The sequence below is a fragment of the Panthera onca genome, chromosome B4 (assembly GCF_046562875.1).
Source record: "Panthera onca isolate mPanOnc1 chromosome B4, mPanOnc1 haplotype 2, whole genome shotgun sequence".
In the NCBI taxonomy this organism is placed as follows: domain Eukaryota; kingdom Metazoa; phylum Chordata; class Mammalia; order Carnivora; family Felidae; genus Panthera; species Panthera onca.
Window position 1 is genome coordinate 60,440,344 of NC_138345.1, and position 9,087 is coordinate 60,449,430.

At 39.8% G+C, this 9,087-nt stretch overlaps 1 protein-coding gene across 14 annotated transcripts in view; it reads left to right on the forward strand.

The window, feature by feature from the left end:
- Positions 1-9,087, forward strand: part of PPFIBP1 (PPFIB scaffold protein 1) — a 171,795-nt gene that overhangs the window by 39,061 nt on the left and 123,647 nt on the right. The window lies entirely within an intron of this gene.

The window sequence follows — 9,087 nt, forward strand, 5'->3', positions numbered from 1 at the left end:
CCCAGAGCTGCCAGACTACTGGTCTGGGTGTAACCTTCTAGAATTATTCTCTGCATTTAACATTTTGGGGTGTGTGTGTGTGTTTCTTTTAAACATAAAGGGACTTAAGGAATATACGGACCCTAAAGGTTCAGGCACTGGGCAGGTCATGAACACTGGGTTTCTTCTCTTTTTACATGCATTTGCTGTGTGAGACATTGTGAATTTGTTAAATGTTGAACTTCTGATCGCCTTCCTTCTTTAAAACTCAAGATAATGTATACAATCCTCTGTATTTAAGGACAAAGAATGACTGTATTACTTTTAAATGTTTATTTTGAGCAAAAGCGAGGGAGGGGCAGAGAGAGAGAGGGGGAGAGAGAATTCCAAGCAGGCTCCACACTGTCAGTGCAGAGCCCGACATGGGGCTCCATGTCACAAACAGTGAGATCATGACCTGAGCCCAAATCAAGAGTCAGATGTTTAACCGACTAAGCCACTCAGGCACCCCAGAATGAGTGTACTTTTTATCTTCAAAATCGTACCTGCGGATATTTGAAGGGAAGTCAAGTGTGTAGTTTAAAAATTGTTGTCTTTAACATTGATATGGCTCATTTCACAAAAATATAATTCTCTGAACTTACTTCATTTTGATTTATGAAGTCTGGTCATGTTTTACTGGTTTTGTTTTTGTTTTTTTCCTTTCCATAAAGTGGAAATCTACTCCATGTAATTTCTAGGAGTTGAACAGCAGGGAGGTGAAGATCCACTAAAGGTAAATTTTTGCAAGGCTAACTTTTCCCTTTTGCACTATTTATACTTGCTTTTACTTTCCTTCCCAAGTCTCTCAGTTCTTCCACTTAGCCTCTGATGTATGTCTGTCCTCTAATGTTTTTATACAGATGATACTTCCAAGTTCCTGCCAGAAAAATTCTGGGAAAACCCTTACCTTACCTTCCAGGTCCCTCTTTGCTCCCATGATGTGTCTTTGTTCTCCTAGGCCACCAGCACCATCGGACCTCCCTTTCCCCCACCCAAGGGCAGGTCCTAACCAGTCTCCTCACCAAGGTCTCCCCGGCACCCCAGACTTAGTCTTCCTGCCTAATACCAGGACTGCCCCGTGACCTCTGCTTCCAGGCTGTAGGGCACTGCCAGGCAAAGTGACGAATCACTGCTCCCTTTCATCAGACTAATAGATAACAATTCATCTCCCGTGGACTTCCTAACCCATTTCCTTCCATGACTATTACAATATTTTTTCACAGTTTTCAAGTCTCAGTCTATACTCCCCGACTGACTTTGTAAGGATGACATCATCGCCTTCTTTTGTTGAAAAGATGTGGGTCAGGGGTCACAAAGCCGTTGCCTAGAGGAGCCTTTGAAATGACTAAAATGGATGTGGTGGCAGGCTGGGACTGTGGTGAACCGCAGGGTGCCAGCCACGCCTCAGGTGTGGGTAGCAGCAATTGTTGGCCTATGGAAGCTGGGGCCCAGTTGGCCCATGTTCTGTGTTCTCTAGAAGAATCAGATCTCTGATTTTCTAGGTGAAAACTGTGCAAGTCTCAGTCACAGTGTTTGAAACTCTCTATAGGCCGACAAAACAAATATGACAGCTAGTCATCGTGGTTTTCAAGCTCCGCTTTCCTTCCCTCCCTGCCCCCCCCAATGTATTTCGTATTTCAGTATTTTCACTGGCCACCATTTATTGTCTCCAGGGCCATTCATTTTCTTTCTTGCCTCAGGGGGAGGGGCAGAGAGAGGGGGAGAGAGAATCCCAAGCAGGTGTTCAGTTGTTTCCTCTCCACTCCCTTTTATTTGCATTAAAATATTCAGAATGTCCTTTCCTAAAAAACCTAACACAGTAGGTGCTTCGTATCCACAGGGTATGTATTCCAAGACCTCAAGTGGATGCCTGAAACCACAGATAGTACTGAACCCTGTATATGCTATTTTTTCCCCTATATGTACATACTTATGGTTAAAGTTTAACTTATAAATTAGGCACGGTGAGAGATTAATTATAACCACTGATAATAAAATAGGACAATTATGACAATATGTTGTAATAAGTTAAGTGAATGTGGTCTCAAAATTCTTCCCGTGCTGTACCCCCCTTCTTGTGAGGATGTGAGATGATAAAATGCCTGTGTGGTGACATGAAGTGAGGAGAGGTATCCTATGCGTATTACTTCTCCAAGACTCTCTCACTGGCCCTCTCTACACACTTTTGCTGTTGGTTATGGTGACCCACTGTGTGTGTTCTGCTGGGACATCAAAGTCAGCATATTCCAATGGGATTCATTGTGTCACTGCTTTCCAATCCCAGCTCTTTGAACTTACAATTTCATTAACGGTGCCACTATTTTTTCGGACATTTAGGTTCAAAGCTTTGGAGCTGACTTTGAGTTCTTTTTCAGGTCTGTCATTTGAGTCACCAAGTCCTATTTTCTCTGTCCAAAGTATAGCTGGTATTTGTAGCTTGCTTTCTTCTTGACTTGACTCGGAGGTGCCTGACTTCTGAATTAGGATACAGATGGCCGTCTCCCTTCACCTCTGTGCATCTGTATTAATTTATATGAAACACAGCTCTAACTGTGCCAGTCACTGGTTCAAAAAACCTCAAAACCTCTTGATTACTTACCCGTCCAGCTTCCTCACCACTGCTCATTGAGAGCTTTTAGGATCCAGTCCCATTGAGTCCTCTTAGCCTCCTTTCTCATTGCCTTTCACACATCCTACACTCCAGCCAGAGCTACTGCTGTTCCCTGAATGCCCCCACCCTTCAGCCCCCCTGCTCCTGTTTCCTTTGTCTGAAATTCTCTTTTTGCTTCTCCCAATCCTTCCTCTGGCATATTGAAGTCCTACACATTGTCCGGTCTTTCATCTTACCTATTACCTCCTTAAAAGGCTCCCCTTATTTACCCTCATTTATTTTTCCCACCTGATTTTTCTCCTAGCATTTCATTTGACTGTCTCATGTGACACTTATCATTGTATTATGTTCTTTTACATTATAGATCACTAGTAAACCCCTCCTCTCTCCTACTGGACTTTTTTTCCCAGAGACTGTGCCCTGTTATTAATTTTTAACCCCCCATAGCATGTGACCCAGTAGTAGGCGCTGAATACATACTTTAAATGAAAACTTTCAGGTTCTTAATAATTAAAACATGAAACCATTGGATTTTCCCCTTTTAAAACCCAACAGATTAGGATTCATGAAGTTGCTTGTGCTAAATGCCATGCTTGGCACATGGTAGTCTAAGGAAAAAAAATCTGTCTCTCACTTGAATGCGTTTTAAATAGCCAAGAAGATTAGTTCTGTGACTGTTCAAAGACAGCTGATTCTCCTGCTGTTTGCAAAATATGGATGATGTATTATCCCACAGCAGGGGTAGTTTTTCTTCTGAAGTACCATTATAGACAGAAATTGGCAGGAACTCATGTGAGGCAAAAAGTCTTTAGGATAACACTCAATTTAGAGTCATCCCTTAGTGGGGGAAGAAAAGAGGTGGTACCTCAAAGTTGAGCTTTAGTTTTGAGAGGGAGATTTTCACTTTTAATCAGGGACAGTAACTTAAAAACAATCACGATGACAGCTTTTTGGGGGGAGCTTGCGGAGTGCCAAGCTCCTTCTCTGAATTAGCTTGCTGTATTTTCACACAGTAGGTGTGAAGTATGTTATGTGCATTTTATGGATAAGGGCCCTGAAGCACAGAGAAGTTAAGGAAGTGTGTTTTAGACCACACAGCTGGAGAGTGGTGGGGCTGGGAATCACCCTAACCTGCTTGTTCTAGAGCCCACCCTGACCTCTTTGTACTATTAGGGGGAGTTGGAAGGGGAAGGTCTGGAACATTTGTTACCTGTGCCTGTTCCTATGACCTAAATATGACTTTAGAAGTCCAGGGCCCAACTTCTGTTTCTGCCCCAAAGATAATTTTATAGCATCCTTAAATAGTGTCTCTCAGGTTGTTTTCCATATTACTTAATGTCAGTAGAATAGAAAAGCATGCTGGTTTTGTTCACTGCACCGTGGGGTATCTATATCAACAAGAGGCAGGAAAAAATTTCACCACCTGAATTTTAAAGGTGAACTAAAATTGTTAAATTGTACTGCCAGTGCAGCCAGACTGTGGGATACTCTGCAGGACAAATCCAGTTTCTTCAACCTAGCAATCTTCAAGGAGAAAGAAAAGAGATGAAGGGGGAAACCTGTAGATTAAAAAATTCTTAACAGACCTATCAGTCAACCATAGTGGTAAACCCTGATGAGATCCTAATGCAAACAAACAAGTGGTTTTTTAAAATATGACTATTAGGGGTGACAGGGTGGCTCAGTTGGTTAAGTGTCCGACTCTTGATCTCAGCTCAGGTCACGATCTCATGCTTCATGAGTTTGAGCCCCATGTTCGGCTCTGTGCTGGCAGCATGGAGCCTGCTTGGGATTCTCTCTTTCTCTCTCTCTGCCCCTCCCCCGCTCACATATGCACACGTGCACACTATCTCTGTCTCTCCAAATAAATTAAAAAAATAAATAAAACATGACTTATAAAGGGCCATTGGAAATGTGATCATTGACTGGAAATGTGATGGTATTAAAATAGAAATTCCTTTTCCTAACATTAAGAATTATTACTAATTTTAGGATAATAGTCTTAAACTTATGTTATCTTTTAGAGACATATACTTAAATATTTGTGGAAGAAATGATAGAGGTTCTGGGACTTGCCTCGAGGTAATATAGGAGGTTTGGGTGGGAGAGAACATAGATGAAACAGTATTGACCATGAGGAGCGATTGTTGAAGCTGGTAATGGGTGCATGGCATTCATTGTATTCATCCACTTATATTTGTAGATCTTTAAAATTGTCCATAATAAAAACTTGTGGAAAAAAAGAGCTGGTAAATTCAATGTGTGGTACTATTTTTAAGTCAGAGAGGGTTGATTAGCCTCCCTGAGGTTTTATCCTCATCAGGACACTAAGACCTAAGATAAAGTTTATATCCTTTTATCATTATGGAGAAAGTCTACATTATAAAAAATTTGAAGGGCAACGGAAATGTAGTAAAGTTTGCTTTCAGTTGAGATTTTATTTCCCCTTACGAGAAGACATTGAATGTATCCACAGTTGCCTCAAAAAGGCAAAGTCGATCTTTATATCACGACAAAGGAGGGCTGGTAGGGTCCTGATGGGAAAGAGGAATCATCAGTGTTGGCCAGGCAGTTAATCAAATGTAGCAAGAGTAGCATCAGAAGTTATTTTTTCGTGTTTTCTGGGTCCTAGGGAGGTTTTATTCTTAATCCCATTAGGCACTTTTATATTCTTTTTACTTGTTGACTATTTAAAATCAAGGTTTATAGGGAAAATGTACTTTTTCTTATAATGACATGGTATGTTGTGTATGACAGCTTAATCGTAACTTGATCATGTTTATTCGCTTATTCCTGTAGAATGTAAGGCTGCCAATACTATGTGTTTCTTTACCAAGCTCATCTCTTTCAACCTCTTAAATGTGTTAAGTGTTCCAGAGCTTCTGGAAACTTACCTTGTCAGTGACCACTTATAAACAGATGAAGCTCCCCCATGAATGAGCCCAGGCTCTTTCCTGAACTTTCCAGCCCCGTTTTTCCAATTACCTCAGATGCATTCACCCCATGGTTCCAGGGCATTGTGATCTCAATGCGATCAGAGTTTAATTATCATTGCTCCCCTCCCCCCGCATCCCAACACATACACTTGATTTTATATTCTCTTCTGAATTCCCTGTCACCACAAGTCAGAAACCATAGAGTCATCATTGACTTCTGTTGCTTCATGACTGATGAGTGTCCTAAATGCTTTTCTCAGCTTTCCTCTCCCTGTCACTGCCAAGCTCAGGCCTTCAGGAACCGGTAGCTGCACCCCTGCTGCAAATTCATCCTCTGATGTTGCCTTCAGAAAGAGCTTTTTGAAGTGCAAATTTGATTGTTTTTTCCTGCTTTAAAACCTTCTGCAGTATCTCTAAACTTTTGAGCCAGGGTACTGCTGTCATTAAATTTGTGAGCCTCTCCTCCAGTACATGTACTTATTATAATTAACATATACATTATCGCACTAACATATTAGATATTGTAAACACAAAAGTAGGAATTCAAAGGACATAAAACTATGTTTGAAAAATAGGTTTATCTTCATTAATGTTCAGTGTTCTAATTTTTGGCATTTTTTTTCTGAGTGATAATTTTAGTGAGAATAATATGATTGCATTTGCTGCCTTAGTTTTAAAAATCTATTTCCACTTTGTGATACACTAATTACGCTGTTTCTAAGTTCAGTTTATTCATATACTTATTTTTTCAGTTGTCATCATTGAAAAAGTTAGTTTATCTTAAGTACATGCGTATCCAAATGGGAGACATGCATTGTTCACTGCTTGTTCATTTTTATCCATCAGCTGCACAAAGGTTTGGTTGAAATCAGCCAGTAAATTGTAACCTAGTGCAGTATTCAGAGTGGTTAAGAACAGACCTTCTAGGGTTCAGTTATGTAGATTAGAATCCTGTCTTGTTTATTTACCAGATTGGAATTTGTATAATCTGTGTCTCAGTCTTTGTATCTCTGAAATAAGATTATTATAATAATTATAGTCTCTGCATCAGGGATAGTGTTAAAGACTGAGCGATTAACACACATCGAGCCCTGAGAACAGAGCCTGACCCAATAAACAGTAAGCCCTCAATACATGGCAACTATTATTTGCCCTTTTAAGAAAGAACTTCAATCATTTCTTTATGAAAGAATGGGAACATGCTGCGTTTTCCTATTTCTAATAGGACTTTAAAAACTAAAAGTCCTAATTTTGTAAGTTGTAAGGCAGATTAGAAAATTCTGTGTCTACATTTTTAGAGAGTACAGATAGGAGCAGTTTATGGATGTGACATTATTTGCGAGGAAAATGTCATAATGATGGAAATAGTTTCAAACTTCTGTTTTCCAAATGCACATGTTTCTTTGTGAAAACTTTCTCACTGTGACAATGTCATCTTTAGAGGGACAAGGACTACTGTATGGTTGTGTGGTTTGAACAAGTAGAGGTATCAGATTCACGAGTTTATGTTCACTTGTGCTTATTACCTTATTGATATTATCATCCATCTGTGGGTCCTATAAAACCGCTTGTCCATTTCATGGAGGTTGTTTTGGTTAAATTATAATAACATAATCCGTCCATCCACATGCCTGGGTATATGTAAACTGTAATACTTTGCAGTCGTTGGCAGGACACCAGGAATGGAGGATGCCTCATGGCAGTGGAGCTCCCAGGCTTCCTTTCAGAGACCTCTTTTGTTTTGTGTGACTAGCTGGCTTCAATCCATTCATGAAATTACTAGTAAAATCTGGTCTTCCTTCCTGAGAAATAGGAAGTCTGGTATTATCTACCATGCAATGGACATAGTTGGCATGGCCCACTGACCATGTCTTCTAATCCAACTGTTGAGGACGCCATGTTGAGCTATAACTCCGCTTTTGTACTCACTGCCCCTCAGTCTAGAAGCCTCTCCTCCCTATTCCCCACGCACCTCCATCACCTCAGTTATTCTTGTGCTCAGGTCTAAATGTTTTATATAGGGGTAGAGTATAGATATTTTGAATTCTGTTGTTTTCACTTGAAGGTGTATTTTGTTTCTCCATGGTCTTCAGTCTGACGTTGACTGTCCCTTTAACAGTGGATATACAAATATTTCCAGTTACTTACTGTTATGTAGGATTCTGTTATGAACATCTTTTTGCATATTACTTTTTGCTTTAGGCACATATTTCCTGAAGATAAATTCGTTGGAGGAATTACTAACTCTTACTACAATAGAGCCTAAATGCTTTCCTAAAAGATTCATGTTAAATATAGTGCCGCTAACAATGAATGACCAGCAATTTCACTACAGCATTGAAACTGAGCATTGGGCATTTTTGTTTGGTATATGTAAAATGGTAACTTGGGGCTGCTAAATAGGCATTTTTGTTACCATTGCAAATAAAATTTTTCCCATGTTTTTGTTGATATTTTTTTTTCCCGTGAGACTGGGGTTTGGATTTATTTTTTTCTTTAAGGTGTAAACACTTAAATTTGTATTATATAGTACATAATACTCATTTCCTTTATCCAATATGGAGTGTCTATTAACTTCTCTAATAAAAAGACTGCTGTAATATTATTTTGCCCATTTGTCGAATGGGAAACTTAGGTTAAGTAATTTGATCATGTAGCCAAAAATTTAAACCCAGGCTGATCTGTCCCATATTCTACACTGTTAGTCATCATGTTCCCTTTGGCAGAAATACTCTTTATTGTAAAATTATAAAATATAGGGGCGCCTGGGGGGCTCCATCGGTTAAGCGTCCGACTTCAGCTCAGGTCATGATCTCATGTTTCGTGAGTTCGAGCCCCGCATCGGGCTCTGTGCTGACAGCTTGGAGCCTGGAGCCTGCTTCAGATTCTGTGACTCCCTCTTTCTCTGCCCCTCCCCCACTCGCACTCTGTCTCTCTCAAAAATAAATAAAACGTTAAAAAAATTAAAAAGAAAATTATAAAATATAGATAAGCAAAACAGGAAAATAAAATCACATTCATCTGAAATTCTGCCATGCAGAGAATACCACTGTGAGCAGGTTGGAGTATGATCGTGTATCTCAGAGAAAGGCAGAAGACCCAGCAGGGACCCTGGGCGTGGGGGAAGTTTTGAAAAAACGTGTGTACCTCTCTCTTCATCCCACACACCTCACCCCTGTCTAAAGATATGGACTGGTAGACTACTGTAGGCTCAGTGATAAAGGAGAAGGTGTTGAAAACCATAGACAGCATCCTTCCTGACGTTTAATGTATATGCTTACAAAAAATGGATCAACTAATACATCATGAATGTCCTGTGTCATTAACCATTGGTAATCACCTCTACAACTTTGGCCTGCTTAATAGTCTGTTTGATGGATGTACCTTAGTGGCACTATTGTTAGACATTTAAATGGTTGCCATTTTTTTCTTATAAATAATATTGTGAATAGTATATATATAAATTATTTGCTCATTTGCCCAATTTATTTACTTTAGCTTAAATAATATGACATGCTA